This window comes from Rutidosis leptorrhynchoides, chromosome 3 (genome assembly GCF_046630445.1).
Source record: "Rutidosis leptorrhynchoides isolate AG116_Rl617_1_P2 chromosome 3, CSIRO_AGI_Rlap_v1, whole genome shotgun sequence".
Lineage (NCBI taxonomy): Eukaryota > Viridiplantae > Streptophyta > Magnoliopsida > Asterales > Asteraceae > Rutidosis > Rutidosis leptorrhynchoides.
In genome coordinates, this window is record NC_092335.1 from 118,356,295 (window position 1) to 118,363,744 (window position 7,450).

Consider the following 7,450-nt stretch of genomic DNA (forward strand, 5'->3'; position numbering starts at 1 on the left):
TAAACATTATGAAGCATTATATGTTATGAAATAGCACAATAATTACTATCAATCTTTATATCATGAGAAATACATGTATGGATAAAGTATTATTTCATAGTTATCTTTTTTAGAAAGGTCGATTCATTGGCTCATAAAATTGGCCAAAGACAACTGCAAGAATATATAAGATTCCCTATAATATGGTGGCCTAAAGTGAACACATTCCCTTCTCAAAATCTTATTATATACACCTTATTAAGGAAGTTTGGTAACACAGCTTTGGTAAAAGGTTTATTAATTTATCATAAATTGGTAACACGGCAACTGGAAGACTCAAATTAACCAAAGTGACACAATAAAAGTACCATGAATGAGTATACGAAATAGGTTTCTTCCTATTCATGTTACTCGAGTCAAGATTACGAGACCTAATCAGACTATTTAGTAGTCATTCTTCGCTGCCGATAACTCTAAAAATATTTACATTAGATGTTCGAACTATTACTTTTTGTGAAGACGTTAGGACGCATTACAAAGAAAGAACCTTCACTGTTTCGACCCAAACAAACATGATCCCAAGTGATAAGATGATGCCTAACGAGAATAACCCTAAAATATATTCCCTAAATTACCTCAAAAGGCCCTTTTGTGAAGTGGTGGGGACTAAATAGATTGCACATGAGGCACTTTAAGTGACTCTTAGCTTAGATTGAAGTGATCATATCTATAGAATTTAAACACACTTGTGGATCAAAAGATATGCATACTTTTTTGTGCTTTTTAGCCTCACCATGTGACTTGCACTTATTAAAGATAGTTAAAACCCAACTCTATCTGCCTCTAATGTTGCTTCACATTGTTCGGTGGGGTGATCCTTATAGTTGACTCATATTTTTAACGCTTGATTAATATAAATAACAGAGGTCTACTCAATCATGGTTTTTAGTTTAAGAATTTTATGGTCAACGAAACACTTGTAGACAATGGTTAATTTGAGTTTCAAGTTAAGCAAAGCAATATCAAGTGTTTTGATGTGGATTGTTTTTTAGTTGAGGGATGATAGCATTAATTTGTTGAATTAGGTGATGAAGATGACAATTTGCATATAGTGTAAGGATGATTTTGTACTTAATTAAAAGCTAGCGACCATTTTTTTTTTTTTTTTTTTTTTTTTTGGACAAAATTACGATAACATATAAAAAAAAAGTCTTTTCATCAATAGAAGAAAAAGACGAACACAGATACAAACGAACCAAACACATTTCAAGGCTCGGAAATAGAAAACAAACCCTATCACTAGACAAAGAGCCATAGTTAACTAAGTCCGAGCCTTGAGCAACCGGATCACTAAAATGAACATAGAACACAATCAAATACAAGAACCAATACAAAAACCCAAATCTAACCAAAAAACTACAAACAACACAAAAACAACATAACCGCTCAAACGCTACCCGACAACCGCTCTACATTTACCTTTAGCTTTACCTTTACCTTGTTGAGTCTTTGTGATAGGATTAGCAACCACACTGTCAACCTTCAATCGATTAAATTTCTTGCCCCCTCGATTTTCAATCGCATATGATGAAACATTTGTCGAAGAGCAACCAATCCTAATACCCGGCACAGGAGTATGGAGCTGATAGTGCTCCAAATGAACATATATTTAGGCACAATATCTTTCCAATATGTAAAGTTTTCAGTTGCAATTGTTCTATTTTCAAGTAATATTCGTTTAAATAAATAAGTGCGAAGACAAAAGAAGAAAACGACGATTTGAAGACGCAAATGACCAAAAAGCTCAAATGTATAAGATACAATCCAAGTGGTTCAATTTATTGATGAGAAACGTTTAAAATTGACAAGAGTACAAGTCGCGAAACGCAAAGTACAAGATATCTAAGCATACGAAAAGGCGTTCGAAAATCCAGAACCGAGACGTAAACCGAGCATCAACGCACGAGTCAACGGGCCTAAAATTACAAGTCAACTATGCACAAAAATATAATATAATATATAAATAATTATATATATATATTATATATTAAAAAATTAACAGCAGCCCACGTTTAAATTAATTGGTGAGCTGGAGTGCGAAACTCCGCGATCGCGGAGCTCCAAGGCACAAAAGTATCACGATAGCGGAGCTGCCTAGGACAGAATTGCCTATAAAAGCCAACGCATTCGAACGATCAAATAGACACCAATATCAATCTCTCTTCTCTCTGTATATATATATATATATATATATATATATATATATATATATATATATATATATATATATATATATATATATAAAATAAATATTAGTTTAGTTTTATATTAGTTAGTTTGGGTAATGTAACGGTTATTTTACGGGTTTTAAAGTCGAAACTCTGTCCGTGTAACGCTACGCGATAAATAATCACTGTAAGCTATGTTCTTCCTTTTTAAATTAATGTATCGTACTTAAGTTATTATTATGCTTATTTAAGCCGAAGTAATCGTGATGTTGGGCTAAATATTAAGACTGGGTTATTGGGCTTTGGACCATAATTGGGGTTTGGACAAAAGACTGACACTTGTGAAAATTGGACTATGGGCTATTAATGGGCTTTATATTTGATTAACTAAATGATATCTTGTTAATTTAATATAGAGATTTATAATTTGACGTATCTATATATAACCACATATGCTTGACTGGGTACGGTGGGCGGGATATTTATAAGTACTAATAATTATTCATTTGACCGGACACGGGGATGGATTAATAGTCAATGGACTCATTAAAAACAGGGGCGGATTACATTCAAGGGAAATTGGTGTAATTGTTAATAAAGTATTAAAACCTTGGGTTACACACAGTCGATAACCTGGTGTAATCATTAACAATGTATTAAAACCTTATTACAGTTTAAGTCCCCAATTAGTTGGAATATTTGACTTCTCGTATAAGGTTAATTTGGCGAAGACCCTCGCACTTTATAATTATGACCGATGGACTATTATGGACAAAACCAGATGGACATATCAAATAATCCTGAACAAACGACAATTAACCCAGGGTAATAAATTAAAATCAAAACGTCAAACATCATGATTACGGAAGTTTAAATAAGCATAATATATTTTATTTTATATTTCATCGTACTTTTATTTATTGTCATTTTAATTTTTGTTATCGTTATTTAAATATCGTCATTTATCTTTACGCTTAAAATATAAAATCGACAAACCAGTCATTAAACGATAAAACCCCCCCTTTTATAATAATAATAATAATTTTAATATATATATTTATATTTTGTACAAATATAGTTGTTTAAAATATAGTGTAAAATAAGTCGTCTCCCTGTGGAACGAACCGGACTTACTAAAAAACTATACTACTCTACGATTAGGTACACTGCCTATAGTGTTGTAGCAGAGTTTAGGTATATCCCAATTGTAAATAAATAATTAAAACTTGTGAAATTTGTATAGTATTTCGTAGTAAAAATATAATATATTTCGTACCCCTCCGCTTTAACATCAAGTTTTTGGCGCCGCTGCCGGGGAGCGCTAAAACGCTATATTTTTAGTTTATATTTGTAAAAATATAATAAAAAAGCATATTTCTAAGATTTTGTAAAATTATAAAGTATTTTTATTTTTATGTTTAGTTTTTAAAATATAAGTTTATTTTATTTTATTTAGATTTTCTAAAAATATAAGTTAAAAAAAAAAAAAACAGTCGAACCAGTTTGGACCTGCTGGCCTTTCTGAACCTGCATCACTCCGCGATCGCGGAGCTATTAGTGTGAATATCCACGCGATCGCGTGGCCTGTTCTGACACGTCAACCCAAGCATTTATTGCAAAATTAGGGTTAAAGTTTTTAATTATTTATTATTAGGGTTTGTTTTTAATATTATTAATATTAGTATTTAGTTTTAATAATTAATTTGTAATATTAAGTGTTATTATTATTATTATTATTATTATTAATTATATAGATTAATACTTTTATAAAATAATAATATAAAAATAATATTTTTATAAAAATTGTATTTTTATAACTTTAATTTTATTTTTACTTTTTGTATCTTATTAATCGTTTAATTCATAATTTGTTTATTTATCGTTCGTAATTAGTACTAAACTTAGTTTTTGCCGTAGTTATTTTATATTTCTAGATTTTTAGGTTTTGCCGTAAAATTCCTTAAGTGCTTTTTCTTTAGAATTAAGATATAGGCGCTTTAGAATTTTGCGACGCAGTTTATAGATTTTAGTACTTTTTAAAGTAATTGCAGTTTTCCGAATAGAATTCCATTTAAGTTTTAATACCTTTAGGCACAACTTTTTAGATTTAGTTTTTAGACTTTTAAGTTTCGACGTTTTTCTTTCTCATTTTTATTTTTCGACGTTTTTCGACGCTCTTTTTCTTTTTCGTTTCTACACGTTAGTTTATAGGACATAGAATTTTTAAAATCTTTAAATTTCGACGAAAAATTATTGTAAGCGATTGAATTAATAGACATCCAAAATTTTTTGCTTCGTAGTAATAGTTGGATTTGTTAGTGGCTGAGTTGTGGATTTTTAGATTTAAAGGATCCTGGCTCCCTGCTGCATCTTTTGGCTATTCGAAACGTGGGCAAAAGCAGAAAAGTCTATTAATTTGATAACTTATATAATTTTTAGTTTTATAACTAATAGGATAAATAGTAAATGTACCACATTGTAGCTAAAATTTTGATGTGTGCGAGGTGTAGTACGTAATAGATTATATTTTACTACGAAAAACTATTAAATACGGTACAATTTTACACAAGTTATTTATTTATTGAATGGATATACCTAAATCTTGCTACAACATTTATAGGCAGTGTACCTAATCGTAGAGTAGTGTAGTTTTTATTAAGTCCGGTTCGTTCCACAGGGACTCAGCTAAGTTTAACGCTATATTTATTTTAAACTATATTTGTATAAAAATATATATATAAGTAATATTATTATTATGATAAAATGGGGTTTTTACCGTTTAGTGACCGGTTTGTCGATTTTATGTCTTAAGTCACAATTAAAACCTAATGTAAAATATTAAATATAAATATAACTTAACTTAAAGCGTAAAGTAAATGACGATAAATAAAAGTGCTATAAATAAAAGTGCAATAATTTAAAGTACGATAAATATAATGACGATAAATAAAATGACGGTCAAAAAAAGTACGATGAGATATAAATTAAAGGATTTATGCTTATTTAAACTTCCGTAATCATGATGTTCGACGTGTTGATTTTAATTTATTACCATGGGTTAATTGTCCTTTGTCCTGGATTATTCGATATGTCCATCTGGTTTTTGTCCATAACAGTCCATCGGTCATAAATATAAAGTGCGAGTGTCCTCATCAAATTACCCTTATACCCGAAGTCAAATATTCCAACTAATTGGGGATTTAAACTGTAACAAGGTCTTAATTCTTTGTTAATGATCACACCAGGATATCGACTGCGTGTAACCCAAAGTTTTAATACGTTGTTAACAATTACACCAAGTGTCCTTGTATGTAATCCACCCCTATTTTAATGAGTCCATTGACTATTAATCCATTCCCGTGTCCGGTTAAATGAACAATTATTAGTATTTATAAATATCCCGCCCATCGTGTCCGATCGAGTGTATGTGTTTATTTATAATTACCTCAAATTGTAAATCTCTATATTAAATTAACGAACTATCATTCAGTTAAACAAATATAAAGCCCATTAATAGTCCATAGTCCAATTTCCACAAGTGTCGGTCTTTTGTCCAAACCCCAATTAGGGTCCAAAGCCCAATAACCCCGTCTTAATATTTAGTCCAACATCACGATTACTTCGGCTTAAATAAGCATAATAATAATTTAGCTACGAGACATTAATTTAAAAAGGTTGAACATAACTTACAATGAGTATTAATCGCGTAGTGTTACATGGATAGAATTTCGACTTACAAACCTTAAAACATTCGCCACTATAACCTTATTATTATTAAACTTAAATTAAAATTAAAATTATAATATATATATATATATATATATATATATATATATATATATATATATATATATATATATATATATATATATATATATATATATATATATATATATATCGTATATGATATGAGAAAGAAAAAGAAAAAGGTGTAATGAATCGAGCAGAATGCGCGGCCTTTTATAGGCCCACTTTGAACTGTACAGCTCCGCGAGTGCGGTACTTTTGTGCCTTACAGCTCCGCGAGTGCGGAGCTTCGGATTCCAGCTCACCAAATTGAGTTAAACGTGGGCTGCTGAATATTATAATATATAATATAATAATATATAATTTTATATAATTATATATATATTATATTATATTCTTGTGCATAGTTGACTTGTAATTTCAGCTCCATTGAGTCACACGTTGATAGTTGGTTCATGTCTCGGTTCCGGATTTTCGAACGCCTTTTCGTACAATTTAATATCTTGTACTTTGCTTTTTGCGGCTTGTATTTTTGTAATTTTGAGACGTTTCTCATCAATAAATTGAACCACTTGGATTGTACTTTGTACTTTTTAGCTTTTTGGTCGTTTGCATCTTCAAATCGTCGAATCAGTCTTTTATCTTCACCTTTTATTATTTAAACGAATATTACTTGAAAATAGAACAATGGCAACTAAAAGCTTGTCTTTCTTGAAGGATAATGCTATGAAATATGTGTTCGTTTTTAGCATTATCAAATATTCCCACACTTGAGCGTTGCTTGTCCTCAAGCAATATAGAACTTGAATATAACTTTACTAGAATCACTTCTTTTTTCTTCACACTTTGTACATCAGTGATTTTAATACGGCGGTATGAACAATGGTAGTAACGATGTGGTTTACAGTTCCACATGACTATAAAAATTTAGATCCTTTTAGGAAATTGGATCTTTATAAAAACATTTGATCTTTTGAAAATTCAATCTAGCTTTTACCCTAGATACGTTTTCCGGAATAACCCTTCACCGGTGTTCGCAAATTATTTTTGTGGGTTTTGTGGGTTTCTGATTTGAAAATTTTAGCTCAAAACTTGCGGTTTTATGTCACCCACTTGCTAACCTTGTATTAGGAAAGCAACACGTCCAGTATACTTGCTTCGTATATTACCTTTCGGTAAACTACCGTCCGGTTGTTAAGGAAAGCGTTGAACAAGCAACTGTTAAGGCAATGTCTAATGACATGCATATGTTCATGGTTCACAACGTGTCGGATGCAATTACTATCCTTTGTAGGAGCAATAGTAAAGATCACCCTATAGTTTTACGGTCTGGCACAAGGTCCTGTCTTCGACCATTCTATGCAACCACCGTTCTTACGCTTGACACCCGATTTGGTTCAGGTGACCTAATGAATTCCAGGTGAATTTCTAGGATTTTACGTTCAATGGTAATGAACGCATTGAAAATGGGTTTTCAGAAAACAAATTGGTTTGTA